The sequence below is a fragment of the Falco punctatus genome (genome assembly GCF_963210335.1).
Source record: "Falco punctatus genome assembly, chromosome: 2".
NCBI lineage: Eukaryota > Metazoa > Chordata > Aves > Falconiformes > Falconidae > Falco > Falco punctatus.
In genome coordinates this window covers 106,901,016-106,919,102 of record NC_137581.1, presented here as the reverse complement: position 1 = coordinate 106,919,102, position 18,087 = coordinate 106,901,016, and the positions used below count along the sequence as shown (strand labels likewise).

The window sequence follows — 18,087 nt, the reverse complement described above, 5'->3', positions numbered from 1 at the left end:
AACTAGAAATCTGGAAGCTTCTATTTTTATGCTACCTCAGTGCATCTGCTCAACAAACAATATAAAACTATTTTTTACTTTAACAAATGAGTAAATTCTGGCTTGGAGACCCTCAGTAGAAATATGTCACCTTTAGCGTGACATAGAAAAGACAGAAAGAAAACAAGTATGTAAATTTTTATTCACATCTGATTTTTATATTAATAATGTAAGAGTTAGACATGTTCTCAAACTTCAAGGGCCACATTTCTTCATGGGCAATAAGGCAGGTGTAGGTTTGACAGAGAAGAGCTCTTAAAGAACATTTCTTCTGCTTTCTAAGAAAAGAGATATAGCCTATTTTTCAGATGCCAGAACTATTAGAAGCCTAACACTATTTTCAGCTATCTTCACCTGAGTGGACGAGCTTTACTTTCACAGGACGTTGCACAACGGTCTGATTTTGGATGCTAGGTAGGCTTTCTCTTCTGAAAACAAAGACCAGTTGAAATTGTTGCGCTTCTGGCCCTGCATATATGCAAGCTGGTGTTTTACTTACAAATGCAGAGAAGGTTTGGCTTCCTTTGAAGTCAGCCATGAGTTGGTCAGGAAGAATTTGGCTGGTAACTGAAATCAGTCTGTGCTCAGTCATCCTACTGGTGCAGAATGTCTCCACACCAAGTGTTCAACATCCTGCCACAAAGAGAAAATGAAAAAAAAATCTAAATCTATTCAACTCTTAAAAAATCGTAAATATCTCTAGCATTTTAAATAGTACTTTTATTTTTATTGTACAATATAAAATCTTTATTATTTACTTTAAAAGATACCTAATATTTAATTTCAGTTTCTACAACACAAATAGACGGTAGAGAGGGGGAAATAGTGGAGGAGTTACTGAACTCTGTGGAGGGTGATGAAAAGCAACTGAAGTTGAAATTTTGGTGTCTAATCCTTTAAGTTTTGCCATAATCAAGTAACAGCCATTAAATGAGGAGCTTGTCTTTCAGACTCTGAGGTGATTCAATCCTCTTGCTTTTAGGTAAAAGAAGAAAAGAAAAAAAAGGAAAAGTATGCCTGTTCTAGTGACTTTGTCATTCTTTATGACTTTTTCATTCATTATGGCTTCTTCAGGAATAAATCTAGAAAGCAAAAAAAAGTTGTTACTTTGTAAACAGTCAAACATTATCCTGAAGCCTTGCAAGAAAGGATTCAAAGATCCCTTGTTAATGGGAACTTTCTTCAGGGAAAATCTTTGCATACTAGCTTTAAAGACCAAGCTTAACAGGTATCTTCTACTTTTCAAAATATTTCAGAACTGGTTTAGTAATTGGACTTTAACCTAGAAAACTGGGTTCCTTCATTATTAGTTTTTGCAAATGATGAACCATTATTCTGCCATTTATTTTTCTGCCTACAGTTTAATGGCACAGGTTGACCTGATGCTACATTTTCTGCAAGATGGCAATTGTCAGCAAGAAAGATCACAATTTTAAGCGTAATCTTTCTGTCTGACTACCTGGTATGCTGCACTAGACTAGGTTAGTGTATTTTTTGACAGTACCTGACTTTGAGAGCTGTTATATATGTGTCATATCAGGCAGACAGATGTCTGTCTGTGATGTGAACCACAGTGATCTCTCTAATCAATAGAGATTACTGAGAAAACGTATGACTGCTGGTTCCAACTGACCTGTATACTAAACCCTGAGCCCTGTGCTCATCTTCCTGGGTGAACTCTGACTTTGACTCTGCATTCCTCCTGTGTTATTTAGAAATGACATTTGCCTGCCAGAAGTGCAACATGAGCAATAGCTATAAAATGTTGCCTAAGGATGGAAATGCTACTGAGATAGTTTCACAATTGGGTTGACTTTTCTCTTGCATAGGAAATACTTTGCATAGCATTTGCTTGAAAACAGGCACTGTCTGTTTCCATTGCCCTTGCCTGCTTTTTATTTTTAACTGCTTCTGTAGAACTTGGATTCATGTGAACTGTCCTCCTTCTTTTTTGATCATTGAATGTCTCAGTATGTATATTGCTTCACACGTTTTAATCCCTGGCTTGTTTTGGAAGGCAATAATGTGCATTTGGTTTAGGTTACATAATACCAGCACTGAGTAAAAGCAGGTGATCTTGTACATATGCAACTACATAATTTTGCAGTATTTTCTTTACCATTACTTCTGTGGAATACTATGTTAAATTGCTATTCTAGTAATGGAAGTGTAGATTGTAAACTGTTATCTCCTCAGTGGTGTCATGCTTCAGATTCCATTAAATGATCTCCATCTTATCTTTTAAATGATCAGCACAGCAAATACTTAAATCTAAACTTCTGGATAATTCAGTTGTCATAAACAATGATTTATAAAAGGATTCTTCTCCAGACTGCTGCCAGCTTGTGGAGCAGTGAATTTAGCTGTATCCTGCTATCAAGCTCTGTGCTGTAATCCAAATGATGGGACAGAAGAAAACCTGAGCAAAACTTGATAAGTTAATTCACCAACAGTGCATCTTATCTCCCTATATTAAAAGTCTTTTTTATTCCTTTATTGAATGATAAGCAGTCAGTAAAAACAACTTGCCTTTTAATGAAATTTCCTTTTGACAAGGTAAGTGGCGTCTGACTGAAAATTCATATTGATTATCAATTAGATCACCCAACAATCTGTATCACCCATGGCAAAAGTCAAATGAGTAATAATTGAACCCAGGTCCTGATGTCAGTGAGTGGGAAGATCGCTAATCAGCTTATGCAGTGCAGTCAAAGAGCATCTGTGTGGAAGGGGCAAGCATCAGGCCCAGGAACATGACTGATGAGGGAATCTGCAGTTTTTAAGTCTTTCATTACTGAACAGTTTTTAGCGAGTTGCAGAAACTAGCTGTGAATGAAACCTATCTACCTGAAACTGTAAGGTGCATGTTATCTCAGAACTGTAGTATCTGTTCCCTCAGATAGTATGGGCAAATCTGGCAATGGAAGTAAAAAATATTTTTTCTTTCTCAGCTCTGGATCTCACAAACTGAAATCTGTTGAGTGGGTGCATCAGTTTTGAGACTCTGGGCAAGATCATATGTTGTATCCTATGTGTCTCATAACACCTATATGCTAAGTAGTTTCCAAAAGATCTAGTAGACTAAGTGAAAAATTAAAAAAGCACCTACTGATTTTAAATCTCATAATAAAATAATAATTTTGGAGATATGGTCTCAATGACTTTTAGAGAAAAAATGCAGAACCTGACTTTGAAAGGATTGATGCTTTGAAAAGCCCTTAAACGTACACCCTCAAACTCATGCTTTTCCTGACACACCTGCATCTTGTCACTTGTAAGTGGCCACAAGGATAATAACCCTGATGAGACTATCTACAGGGCATTCTTCTACCTTTTTTATATATGTTTTCTGCAGACATACTTTGGAACGACACTTTTCACTACATGAGAATGTGAGAATAACAACAGATTTCCTGTTGGTCTGTCATTGTCAGGCATCAGTATACCTTGTAAATATAATGACGTTAGTTCTCACACAGGTAATGTCTTTGTCCAATGCTCTACTGTCCATAAATTTAACATCATGAAATGCAGACACATTTATAATTATTATCATTCCTTTGTAGCACATTAAAATCAAATTTTCTACATAAAGCACTGGTCTGAAATGAAACAAGTGTATAAAGGTTTTTTTAAATATTATTTTCATATTACTAATTTATTACAGTTTGTATTTCCTCCATTTTATGAAAAAAAATGTTTCTCAATGAGGTAAGGCAGTTTCCTTTTTTTTTTTTTTTGTCAGTAGTTTCTTCATAAAAGCTACTCTACCTTCACTTTCTGTTCCCTTGCAATACACATAAACTTTAAAATAGAACATTTAAGTTTATTTTAATCAGTTTTAGAGGCATATTGCTCTCCTGTCATCAAAGATGTGAGATTTGTCAGATACGATTGGCATAGTTCAGCCTGAACTACAACTGTAGAGCTTGGATTTCTCCCTGCTCAAACTTTTCCTTCAGATGTAATCTTGATGTGGATTTTGTTACACCTACATAAACATAGCAGATACATGCAGTAAAATGTCTAACCAATTAGTAAAATTGTTTTTCTGAATAGAAAATGACATGGTAGCCAGTTTGTGTAGATTTCCCAAATTAGTAAAATTGCACTGTAAAAAATTATGGATATTTTAACACGTTATATTCTGAAAACATGCAGTGGTTTTGCAGACTTTTGAAGAATATTTCTACTTCCCAAATATTTTAGCATAACTTTTACAAAAGTATTTGTCTAGTTTCTTTAAACAGAATAATTTGAATAAGGTTTTCATTTGGGCTCAGGTCAAATTTGATAAGCTCTATGTAAGGAAAAGACCCCACCAAACAAACCAAAACAAAATCTTGTAAGCCGTGTCTTATTCCTGATCTAGTAAATATATAAAGACTAATATGTAATGTCTTCTACTGTGAAAGGCTTCTGATTGAACCCTGTGGTGAAGGTAGGAGAACCTATAGGTGATCTGCTCCATCTAAATGGGTGATTTAAGATAATATTAGCCTTGTGAAGGCAGGGTCATAGTATATCAGTTGAAAGATGAGGTAATTTGGAGACGGGGGAGGTACTCATTAACAAAGGCCAAGCTGTACAGCTTTCATTACTTTTAACGAAGACACAGAACACTTATTTTTAACAAAATTGCCAATCACCTTACCTAGACCACAGCACATCTCTGCAGTCTCAAATAATCTGTAAACCGCTTTAATAAGTCAATGAAATACTCATACATTTGGGGAAGTTTCTTCTGTTGTGTAGAACTGAAGCAGATGGAGTATGAGTCAGGACCATATAAACTTCAGTATAATGTCTATTAATGGAAAAGTTATATTAATTTGCTGTTAGTATACATAGTACTGCCTGTTTTCCAAGTGATTTACTATAAAGATGCTTTTTGTTGTTGTTGTTGCAGAATATGGCTTAATTTCCTATGTCAAAGAAGGTGGAATATCCACCATGTCTAATATTTTCTAGGCACGAAAAAATGCATGCCAGCCTGTATGCTATATATAGTTAGTAGAAGCTCAAAAACCTGTTTTCCTCCATAAACGTTCCATTTTATACTGTAAAATTTATATTCTAAAATTTTTGTGACTTCACCAGACCAGCATAAAATCACCAGGAAGTCTGTTACAAAGCACAATTTTATTAACCATTCTTTTATTAAAAGGGTGAGTTTGTCTAGTAGCAGAATCATAGAATGGTCAGGGTTGGAAGGGACCTCTGGAGATCATCTAGTCCAATGGCCCTGTTAAAGCAGGTTGTCCTAGAGCAGGCTGTGCAGAACTGTGTCCACATGGGTTTTGACTATCTCCTGAGAAGGAGACTCCACAACCTCTCCACAAGTCTTTGTCAAACTTTGAGAAAGTCAGTAATAGAATTGTATCTCCACTGATCTGGAAATGAAATGGGGAGAAAAAAAAACACAACAAAAACACAAAAACAAAAAGAAGAAAAGACATTAAAAAAACCAGATGTTGATTTAAGGTATCTGTATTTTTATACTTGGATGGTAACATTTTGAAGGTATTTGATCTCTGTCTATGAAAAGGTATCAGTTTGTTTCAGGGGACTATTATGTTCACAACGTGTTTATGTGAACAAAAGGAAATAGTATTTCAGTGATCATTGATGATGTTTTGTTTAATACTGGATAGCAGTCATGGCTAAAATGTCCTCTGTAGGTAATGGAGCAATTAATTAGTCTTTCTGTATGTAGGCATGAGTTACTGCTTTGTGGTTTGTTTGGGGTTTTTTTTTTCTCCCTTGATCTGCTGGTGGTGGTAGTGATGTTCCTGATGTTCTGTAATGTTCTGGTAGCAGTGACAAACCTCAACCACAGAGTTTTAAACTATACTCTAGTAAAGACCATACAAATTTCAGCTAGGAATCCTTTTTAAGGTTATGAATTCTTAATCTCTTTGGAGCTTGTGAGAACTCTAACAGTGTTTAGCTCTGCTCTGGTTAGCTGGCAAAGTCATAGAAACATGGATTTTTAGAGCAGTTTTAACTTTTTGAAAGATAAACCAAACCCATCTTTGACTATATGTGAACCTTTCACAGGAGTATCTTTATTTTGGGATTGTTGTGTCATGCCTAGCATGGTGACACTGTGAGCACAGGCAACTCAGAATTTTTTACCCCGGAGCCTCTCCCTGCAAGGCAAAGACAGCCTGTCTGGCTGTCATGTCTGTCCTGCAGGCTCAAGAAAGACCAAGCTCTGGAGCATCCCTTCTTAAAAGGAAAGGAAGTCAACAGTTGCTATTGAAAGTGGACTATGTAGTTTTTACTAATTTATGGCTAACCATTTCTACCTTTCCTCTGTGTACTCCTGCGAACTTTGTTTAAATGTGGTGGGATACAATTGCAGACATTCCAAGCATTTTAAAGAACAAAATTTTCAGTCTTTTGGTTTTTTCCTCTATTTGCTCAGTTGCAGAGTAGCCTGAATTTGAAATGTAAGAGTTTAGAACTCAAGTCTGAAAATTTCAAGACTCTTTCTGTTCTCTCTCCTGCTTCCTTTTCTGCTCACTCTCTTTTCTCATCTGGCTTCAGAGAATGTGTTGGGGATTGTAGACTAGTGCAGGTTTTTCAACTGACAATAATAAACTTAACAGTGGATATTGGTGTGTTGAGAATACAAAATGTATTCTTCAAAGTTACAAAATTATTGTGAACCAAAATTGAAAGGCAACTACATATGAAAATGTGGTTTTTTATGTATTTTTCTCTTCATTTTAACTTACTGTCTTTGGTCTATAAGGAATGAATAGGAAGGAATAACAGGTCATGGTATCACTAGCATTAATAGAATTTTAATAATTTGTTAGGAATCAATCTTAAATGTATTTTTCAGCACAGAAATGTAAATAGGTTAAACCAATGATTATCAAGGGCTGCTCAATTCTTCAGTTAATTGCTATGTGTATGGGAATCATAGGACTACGTATAAATTGTGCTTTTCTCATGTCTCCATTTCTAAAAGTCTTAGAAGTTCAGTACTGAAAGGTGAAATACAAACATAATGGGGCATGTAAAATCTACGAAGTGAAAGTTAATGAGTAATTTAGAAAGGAGCGAATACAAACACTTCGCTTGGATTACTCTGGGATGCTGAAAGTGTATCAATGAATTTTATAGCAGTTGGCAGGTTAAGAATAATGCTGTGAACAGTTGATTATTACAGTAGTAGTATCTGTAGTAAAGTATGATGCATTCATGGTGGGTAAAGTAGTTGGTAGGCTACAGACATAAGCTTACATGGAGAAGGCAAACAAAACAAAACCTTACAGAGCTTAAGAATGGAAAATGTGGGAAAACCTGCAGAACAGGTCAAATAAATGATGATGCTTTCTCACTGTATTCCCTCATCTTTTAGCGGATCAAGCAGTTGACTGTCCTAAACCAGAGGTTATATCTGTATTTTAGTGTTAATAAGCTATGATTTGCCTTCTTGCACATATTTTCAACTCTTTTTTTGAACATTTACACTTAATGAAGTGTGTGTTCTGTGGCAATGAATCCCAGAATCTAGATATGAGCTGTGTGGAAACGTATTTCTCTTGTATGTTTTAAAGCTGCTGCCTGATAACTGTATTTGAAGCTCCCTAATAGGAAAAAGTGCATAATCATTCCCCCTCACATTCTCTACTCTGTCAGTGATTTTATAGCTTTCTAATTTATCCTGGTACAGAAGTAGTCTTACACCGTAGGTCATCCTCTTCACTTCTCTCTTGTAGAGTTCTGGTACATCTTTTTTTTGGCAAGGTTGCCAGAATTGTGCCTGGACTTAATCTTTATCATAATGGCTTTCTATCTTTTTTTCCCTGTCCTTTTTCTAGTAAGTTTCTAATATTCTGTTTGTCTTTGTGACTCCTACTGAACATAGAATTGGTATTCCTATGGGATTACAGACAATAACTGTCCTAAATTGTAATAGCCAATTAGGATTGTGTGTGTATGAGGTACACAGGGTAGGTATACAGTTACATGCCGATATATATGCATAAACATGTTATGGCTATTTGAGTCAGTTTTTCTCAAGTGCACTACTTCACATTTATCAACAATTATTTTCACTTGTTATTTTACAAGCTGATGATTTGACATGACAAGACCTTCTATAACTCTTCCTACCCTTTTGGCTACACAAATAATTTTGTATTCATAGAGAGTCTTTTTGCTATTCTTTTTTTGCTTTTATTATTTCCTACAACAAAAACTGTATCATGAACAAAAGAAGGCATGGCAGATCTGGTAGAGTTCCCTTAGTGTCAAAACCAAACATTAATTTCCTACTCTGTTTCCTTGCTTTTAACCAGCAGACATACTGCTCTCAACACACTGCGCTTGGTGTGAGTCTTGCGGGTCTAGTGAACATTAGGAATACTTAGATTTCTTTATCTACTGCTCTTTGGTGATGGGTATATTAGGGCCAGCACCTTTGGGCAGTAGAGTCTGGCTGAGATTGCTGGAGCGCAGGTTACATATGTGCCACTCATGGTGTGCAGGTCATGGCTAATCCACAAAGACACACAGTTGCTTAGTCGTTGCTCCTGGCATAGTGGTGTCCCCTGTCCCTAACTGCATCCAGTCAGAAATGGAAGAAAACTGAGTCATACTTTCCTTTCGTGAGAAGGCAGTTTGCTTAAAAACATGGCAAAATTTCACTAAAATGATCCTCAGCAGAAACCTAAGGTAAATAACCAAATTTTATTGCGATTATCCATTAGGACATGACTAATTTTAAGCTTTGCTTAGACTTCAAACATAATCATTTTGCTAAATATACTGTCTGCCGTTGTCCATATACCTGTCAAAGTATGCTACCTATTTTCCTAAGCCAGGCATGGCCGGACTGTGTTAGAATACTAAGAGTAGTCCAGGCGAATGTGTTAGGCTTTGATGTGTTTCGAGGGCAAATGCCACCAAAGAGAAAGCAGTCGATCAAACGAAAAAGAAAAGACTGCAGTTGTGAGGCTGGGAGCCTCACAAGAGCCAGGATCACTACCAAACCCCAGTGTGCTCTTGGTCATTTTCCCCATCCTGCAGCTCTCGAGGTGGCCATTTCTGATCCTGGATCCTCATGACCTGTAAGACATTATGCACTTGTGCTTTGCATTCTAGGTGTTTGACCTTGCTCTGTGATTTATGCCCTAACAAACTAATACATGTTCTCAGCCAGTGTGTATCCACTGTAGACATTTACTTGCCTTAATCCTAGACCATAGTATAGAAAACCAAACTTCAGTCCACATCTGTGCCAAAATCTGTAAAGCACCCAAGTTGTTAAATTAGGGCTGTCTGACTGGGCAATTTTTATTTTTTTTTTTAAACCACAATGACATTGTTTAATGGGCTGGGAAAATGGCAAGCACGTGATTGCTCTTTTTCCTTTCTTTCACATTCAGCCCCTTATTTTTTCACCCTATGTTGATTAGAATCTAATGTGGCTATTGTTTAAGCGAAGTGGCTACAAAATTAATACAAATGTAACACACTGCACACAGTTTTTTGTACACAATTCCCACCTATATCTCTCAGCATATATCTCATCTTCATTCATATAGGACTTTAAAACTAGTTGGATTTGCAGGGTGTTTTGGTTTGGTTTGATTTGGCAGGATATTTTTTTAGGGGGGGCGGGGGTGTAAGTGTTGGGGTTTTTTTTTCTTGTGTTTGTTTTTTGTTTTTTTCTTTTGTTGTTTTCTTACACGCCAAAGCACTGCTGAGTTGGGACCTTGGTGACGAGGGTATGCCAGAGCAGAGAGGGAAATGGGTCTCTGTGCTACTCAAGGCCCAGAAGAGAACTGTCTTCCATTTAGTCTGACGTGAGGGCATACATGAGGCAGGGCAAAATATCCTTCATTTTGCGAGTATCCTCTTGGCTTCTGCCTGTTTCCGCCAGTTGCTGATTTCTCTCCGTTTTCCAGAAGATTCTTGTTTCTGGGGGCCGGAGGGCCTTCCTGAGGCGCTGGCCGCTAGAGGATGCTCCTGGCCCGGCGCTGGAGCGCAGCGTGGCCGGGGGCACCCGCCTCCCCCACACGGACCCCAGCCCAGCTCCCCGGGGAGCAGCAGACCGCCGGCCAGGCTGCCCGCGTAGCCTGGGCTATACACGATGCAACTTTTTGCTGGAAGGAGCCAGGTATTTTTCCACCGTCTAAACTGAAAAGAAATTCCATCCAGTCCACAGACAAAAATGCAAAATGCTAATGACAATAAGAGAAATGCGTTGTAGGAATTTGAATGTGTTTCTTTTGATGAAGTCCTTTAGGTGATACTTTTTATTTGCAATGTGCCTACAGTATCAGAGTCCTGCTGTGGGTGGTACATCTTGGTTATTCAGATGTTCAGCTAGCTTTCATTTCTTGTCCGGTATTTTTAAGTGATCCAAATCTCAGTGCTTAAATGAGACTGCAGATTTATTCTTCAAAAAATACAAAGGAAAAAATATTCTTATTAAAATAAGGGACTGTTTAGCATGCATGATTTTTCATGAAAGCACACACATGAAATTCATTCCATATTTTAAATAAAAAACACCTACCCCCTCCCCCCCAAAAAACCAAAACCCTACCCAAACCCAACAATACCTTAAGTAAAAAGCAAAGCATAAAGTAAAACAGTTATATGTGAAAACATTATTCTTCTAGTCCTCTGTTGCCCTTCCATGATTATCTTATAGCAAAAGAGTTCTTTGACAAATAGAGCACAAGATTTTGTATGGCAATGGCATGAAAAAATAATGTAGGAAGAATATTTTTAAAGTAGCAAAGTGGAGTACTCATTATAAAATGGCAGGTTTGAGGTTGTTTAAGATAGCTCATTTGTTCATGTGCATTACAACACAGTCTTTAACTATGTAGTCATGTACTGCCTCTTTCTCTCTCCCCATGTCCTTACCTCCCGTGGGATTTCTGCTTTATCCAGACTACAAGTCAGACCTGCCTAGGGATACATAGGCTTGTGCAGTGGAAGAGACTGTTCATTTCTGGCAGCTGGATGGTGTGTAGTAGATAAATCAAAGACCACAGGAAAGGAAATACATAGGTGAGAAGTTAGATAAGACTGAAAAATAGGACTGTAGTCTTGTCTCTGCCACTGATGTTTAATAAAGTCACTAAATTTTTCATATCATGTGTGTATTCCCCACCTTCTGCGTGCTGACTGTGAGATCCTACACTGATTAATCAGAAGTGTTGAACACCCACATCTACTCCTGAAGCCACTAGAGACTTGTGGTTTGAGTCTACAGAATAATGAATAGTGCTATCTACTATTCCAGCTGATGTGCCAGATATCTCAGGTTTTGTGTACCTGTATCTCTCTGACTGTAATCTCAGTGCACATCTTTTGTCATCTGTAAAAGGCAGATGCAGGCTTTTTCAAGACTTCAGTAAAAATAATATGTCTGAATTACTTGTATCCTCTAATGATCAGCACCAAACATATGCCTGGACAAAGTAAATAAATTTGTCTTCAGAGCAGGTTTTGAACCACGTATAGGAAATAAACCCGCTACAAAGGATTATACTATGAGCAAGGGACAAAAGAAAATACTGCAGAGCAAGCTGCTCTTAAATGAGCATTGTCTATCTTGTGCATTAAATAAGGCAACATTAGCGCTATGTATTAGAAGCCTGCATCATGAACTATTTATTAATCAAGCTTAGATAAGCATTTAGGCTGCGATTAGATTGCACATTAATTCTGCGATTGCCTGGTACATATGTACTGGATTCTGTGGCCTGACTGATATTGCTCAACATGTGTTTGTAAAAATAAAAAGGAAACAACCCAGGTACCCTCAGAAATAGAAGGCTAGCAATTTCTAGTAAGGAAGGTTCTACAGTTCCAGGTAAGATTCTAAAATATGGTTTAATTGTGATTTTTTTTCTCTTTAGCTCCTTGAGTAAATTGAATAGAAGTGAAATCCACTTCCTGCCACAAGGAGCAAGGAACTTAGCTGTTTGAGAGCAAAAACTTATGTAGGAATGGGTCTGTTTTCTCTGGTTAGAGGTTCATATGGCTTCTACAGTCACTGTTCTTAACACAATCTCACCTTTCTTATGAAGAAGAATGGTGTTTCTGTGTTTTTGTTCCTCAGTTCTGCATTTCACTGCATGTAAACAAAACAACTTTATGGCATGTGCTGAGTGAGCTTGCTTCCTGATGCTCAGGAAGTGTCAGACTTTGTGCACATGCTCCGCAAAGTCAGACGGGGTGATGAGCTGCATCTTTCCAGAAGCATTAGACTCAACAGCAAGCACACTGCAATGCTATGTGGATAGCTGAGCCACCTGTGCCCTTTTGCCTTTCTATGCAACTTGTGTGCAGAATTTTGTGAGCTTGCAAATTGCTCTCTAAACTGTTGAAGAGACATGGAAGATTTGCAGATGGTGTTGTGTGGGTGTGATAAGCTGAGAAACCTTCTTTAGATCAGCCAGTGGACTCAGCTGCCTTCTTGCCTTGTTTTCCTGCTTGTAAGATGTTTAAACATTGAAATCCAGCAAACTAACCCAGAGAAAAAGGTTGAAGATGTAATTCACAAAGCAGAATAATTCACCCCATTTGTATGTGTTAGGAAACAAAAGATGTCTATTTTTGACTTTGTAATTTGGCCTGGAATACACTTGCAGGATACAGAATACAAGCTGTGATTTCTATCTGTAGCATCCCTTTTTTTCATCATTCAACTGTATTTTGGTTTCTCCCCAGCATGGTTGCAATGGGACAGTGAAAGAAAGGGAACCTCAGAAATACTAATTTTAAAATGTGTTCTGGAGTCTGCATTACAGCTGCTGCCTTCTGCTATGAAAATAAACTGGCATATACCTTCAATCTAAATAAAGGTAGGGAGGTAAATAACACTGTTAGGGGATCAAATGACTAGGAAGCTTGATTTACATTCTCAAGTGATTTAGGAACCGTACTCTAATTTGCTGCTCAAATTGTCTTCACAAAGCTGTTTAGCTCCTAATTCAGTCCCACATGTTGGGAAACCTTCCTAAAAGGTGTAAAAGAATGGTAGTGGCTGTGGAGATTATTAAAGTATTGTCACTATTTAAGGTAATGTTTCAACAACTGATAGATTCATTTCTTGAACTTCATCTTGGACTTTGAAAAAATGCTGGAGGCTTTTGAAATTTCATATCAAAGAGGGGGGTAAAAGGAGGTTGCAGAGCAGAATAGGTTTTTTAAATCAGGTTAGAAAATTTCCATCGGCGCCTAACAGTTTGAAAGCTACTAGGGTCAAAGTTACTTTTATTACTTTTGTGTTTTTCTGCAGTGATAACATTTTGTTACACTTTTGAGTGAGTTATAACGTGTTTTCCTTGTCTTTTATGTTTGGCTTGATTTCAGTGTCTTGGCTTGAGGATGAATATCTCTTCAATAATGCCTTTTTTAATATGTCCATTTTTATGAATAAAGGTATTTGAACAACCTTAAATATAAACTCACTTCTAAAGTGAAACTTTTTTGTGGAGATTATGTAAAACTGGAATTTAGTCCTGTCTGTGGTCTGAGAGGTGGTGCTGTGAGAGGTAGTGAGGCAGGAGGAGGTCATGGAGCCCTGCTTGTACCCTGGGGGAAGAGGCACATTTCCAGGCTGTGCCTTCGACCGGTGCTGCTGGCAGGGAAACCCACACTGCTGTGGGTACCAAATTCCTGTAGCTACATCAGGCCCTGCATGCTGTGCCCCGACACAGTCTTCCTGATCCAAGGTGTTCTTGGTCTTTTCTTTCTGAAATCCTCTGTTTTCCTGTGGGGTCAGACACAGTCACCACTGTCTTATGCCTTCAAGTCCATAAGGCAGCCAGGTGTTAGTGCTGGTGCTTTACAAGAGCTGTCTGGGGAGCTCAGTGAAGGTGATTTCAGAAAGATGGGAGGAGAGCTCCATCCCGTTGGCAGATGGGTGACACGGATGGGCAGCCTACCCCTCTGGCCAGCAGATCACAGCACAAGCTGCTTGTCCATGCAGCAGTGGTGGCTGGTCTGGCAGAGCTGCGTGACTGCTCCTGAGGGCGGAGGCCTGACTGGGGGACCCGGAGCGTAAGCTCATTGTGGTGATCTCTGCTGATAGGCAGTGGTGACAGTGGGAACCCTCTTTCCTCATTTTTTTTCTTGGTTAATTTCAGTGAAAACTCATCGGTCAGAACAGCCCTGTTGGTAATTTATGATGTGACGTGCAACCAAATAGGCACTTCAGCCATTTTTCATGCATTTTGCTAACGATGGGTCACACAGTTTCACTGGAAGGTTTCAAAGATTAAAGCCATCAGAAAAGGCAGCACTGGTGACTGATATTCTCTGACCTCATGACCTAGCAAAGGCCATAGTGCCACACTAAATAAAGCTGTCTCAAGCTCATCTCTTCTGTTGCGCTCTAACACAGATTTTAAAAAGATGATCAGGCTTGACTTAAAGACTTTCAGGATTTATCTGCCATGTCCACGAACAGGCAGTTTTAATTAACATTTATTCATTGTGTTAACAATGTCATTCCTTTAATAGAATGTGTCCAGCTTCCTCTTACAACAAATTATTTTCTATAAGTAGTCTTTTCCCACCTATGTACCAGAAGGTACTTGTTCACTTGATTTAATTTAGTTTTTAATAGATACAGCTCTGGATAATACATAGAATGTGATCTGGTAGCAAGAGCCCCCTCTTTGTTATGATATTGTGAAGTCCTCCTTGTAAAGTACAAATATCCAGAACAGAGGTGGGCTTCTCCCATCCATGCAAGTAAAGGCCAGTCCTGAGGTCTTCAATTCAGTATGACGATTGCTGTGTCTTCTTTCGGTATAAAAGGCATTGGACCACCTCTCCTCAGCTTAGTCTTCAAGAAACATGAACAATAGACAGAATCCTTTTAATTTTCATTCTTTGTTGCCTGATATTTTACTGTGGGTATTTAAACCTGAGCAAAGTAGATGTAAAATGCTGATACTAGCATGAGTCATCAGCAAAGCGGTTACCTTAGGTGCTACAAAGTGCAGACTCAGGTCCCTTTGTAAAGTCTAGGACTCCGAGCAATCACGTTATGCTGAAAGGGACAGGATTAGAGCAAATGTAATATTGTAATTTTCACGTGTCCCTTGTTGTCTGTAACCTGGCCCCAATACAAGCAGGGAGCAGGTCGTTTTCACTTGGCTGTGGGGTGCTCTGAGTGCTGGGAGCAAGAAAACACAAAAGTCCCCAACTGCTTTCTCATGCCCTTCTGCACGTGGCACACACTACAGAAAGTTGTTGGTTTTTTTTTAAACAAGCTTAACCAACTTAACTCTTCAATATAAAGCTTTACTATACAGCTGTTCTCCAGCAGGAGATCTGCTATATTACGACCCTTCACAAGATATACCATATATATTTAGCCCTGAAGATTGTGCTTCTTGCCATGCTAGTTTTTTCATTTACTGTATTTCTTGCTGCTAGCTAGCACCTTTGAAACTCAGTGGAGCCCTGCGGGGGTTTCTCTGTCTCCTGTTTCCTATCTCCTTTGAGCTATTGCATTACAATCATCTGTCAAAGATGAGCAGGAGTGAAGGAAACGAGTACCTCAAGTGGCTGACACTGCTGAACAGATATCCTTCTATTTTTGCTGACTGTTTACATACCTCCAGAGTACAGATGTGGATGAGCTGGATTAGATACAAAGACAGTTTGTAACACCTTCACGTTATAATAATGGCAGCCCTGACTGCATGTGAAAATTATACAATTGTAGCAACTGCTATGACCTATCAATACAGTTCCTTTGCCATGGCTGCAGTCATGGCATTGCTTTATGCCAGATGTGTACACTGTGGTTGTACCCATTTAATGTTGTGGTTAAAAAAATGTTATTGCACCTCTTGCAGATTGGCTAAGGTGGTGAAGTTATTGAAAGAAATCAGTCTGAGTTGGAGGATCTTTGTTCACGATGCGTGAAAGGATGTTTTTCTCCTTCCTAAAGTCTCCAGACTGCACATGCTGTCTGCATCCCATTTCTATTCCAGAGTAACATTAGGAATGAGAATGTAGGAAAACGAAACCATCACAGGGTGGTTGTCCAAGTGCTAGTGACTGGCACTAGAATAAACTATGTAGGAGCTGTAAGTGTTTGGCAGAAGTTTAGCTAGTAAAATTGGTGATTCCAGCTTAAATAATATATACATTGTTGTACTACATAATACACTTTATGGTATTAACAGCAGTGAACATGCAACTACTGTGGGTATCCTGTGGCCTAAATTGATATGTACTTTTCAGAAATGATTCTCCCACTCCTTTTTCTTACAGTTTTGTAGAAGTGGATTTGTTAGAATAGACTGTGGAAGGCTTTATAATTATGTATTTTTTTTCTTATTCTAAAACAAAATACAACTTTCCCATTCATGTCTTAAACATTTTGAAGTGGCTAAATCTTTGTTGACTCACTGGTTCTAAAACTAGTATTTTATTGGAATCCCCAATTAAGCCAATTTCTTCCATGATTCATTTCACTTAGCCACAGAAATGTAAGCCACAGCCTCTGGCCCTAATGAAATCCTTTAAATGCAGTCTACATAGCAAAAGGTTAAGGGGGTGAGGCACAGTTTAATTTTGCAATAACACTTTATGGAAGTCTTTGTAAATGTACTTGCTTCTGGAGTTTTCTAATGCCCCTCTCTCTGAAACTGTAGTCAATTTGCGGGCTAAAAGTTGCTGTATTAAAATTACATACGTGAGGGAGGTTGAAGGGCAGTGGGATATAGGACCTTCCTGCTAAATTGCTGGTCCAAATTGGGCCTTAGTCAATCTCTTACAAAGTTGTCAACACCCAATGACCTATATGAAATGAGTTGGTAGCTTCAGTCTGGTTCCTAGAGAGGTGTGCACATCAGAAGAGCAATCAGCTGGCACTAATTGGCACCCTGGCTAGCAGCCTCAGCAGAGAGCCAAAGGTCTGTAGAGGAAGGGAGAGTGAAGTGCTCTCTCAACCTTAAAGATGGTCCCTCTGGGTCGAAGTTTAGGGCACGTTTGTAATAGCATATGTGGAATTTTGCTGTGCATCTTCTAATGCTAGACCTGAGCTATGGCTAGGGAACGGCACTCCTCAGGGCTTTTGTAGGCCCTTTTGAAAGCTACCGGGCATTTTAAACTCTGAAATCACTTCAGCTTTCCTTCAGACATAAACACGAAGAGAACGTTCACTAAGCAATAGTCTGATATTCTGAGGTGTCGAGTGATGAATAACCACTCCAGTTGGGGGATTGCACTGGAAAAGGGAAAAAGAGGGTGTGTGTATTCCTTAAAGACAAAACTTTCTCATGTCCATGCCCAGCATGTGTAAGTACCTTTGCTCTGCCAATTTTTCTGTTTGTTAGGCCAGAAAGGGTATAAATGAATGCTGCTTAAATATTAAAAATACATTGATTTTTGAGTAGGTTTGTGAAGTTCTGTTTATTATAAAAGCATAGTAACGCATGGTCTTCCTACATTTGGAATTGTTCCTAGATCATGATAATGTCAGAAAATTTATTATGGATTATTATCTTCCCAGAATCCTTGCATTTAAGAAGTTTATTTCTTGTATTGTTGTTCTGTTTGCAAAGTTTCAGTCAATCAGGCAGGGTGGAAATAACATCATGAACTTGAAGCCATCAGCCCATTCAGCATGAATAGGGTCACTGAAGTAGCACTAAATTAAGAAATGAGTAATGTACTTACCTAGTATTTTAAGCCAGGCAGTCAAAGGTGATAAAATATATTGTCCAAATTAGAAGTTGAGCAAATTTTCTTTACCTCCATTCACCCTTGACCATACAAATGAGTAACAAGCAGCAATGACAAATGTTTGGTTGTTTGCTAAGCAGAAAAAATACATTCATTTTATGGAGGTTAGCTTGTTTCACAAAACATTTAGTGCTTTCAGAGAACAGTTTTTGTCCACATACGTGTTGTCCTTACTGATAAGATGAAATGAAGGTTCTGCACAGAACATGCATACTTCAGAAATCAGAGCATACTTTTTTTTTCCTCCACAGCTCTGCATTACCACAATTACCAATGACCTGCAGTTATCCC

At 38.4% G+C, this 18,087-nt stretch overlaps 1 long non-coding RNA gene across 1 annotated transcript in view; it reads left to right on the top strand.

The window, feature by feature from the left end:
* Positions 1-18,087, top strand: part of LOC308058564 — a 351,504-nt gene that overhangs the window by 80,303 nt on the left and 253,114 nt on the right. The window lies entirely within an intron of this gene.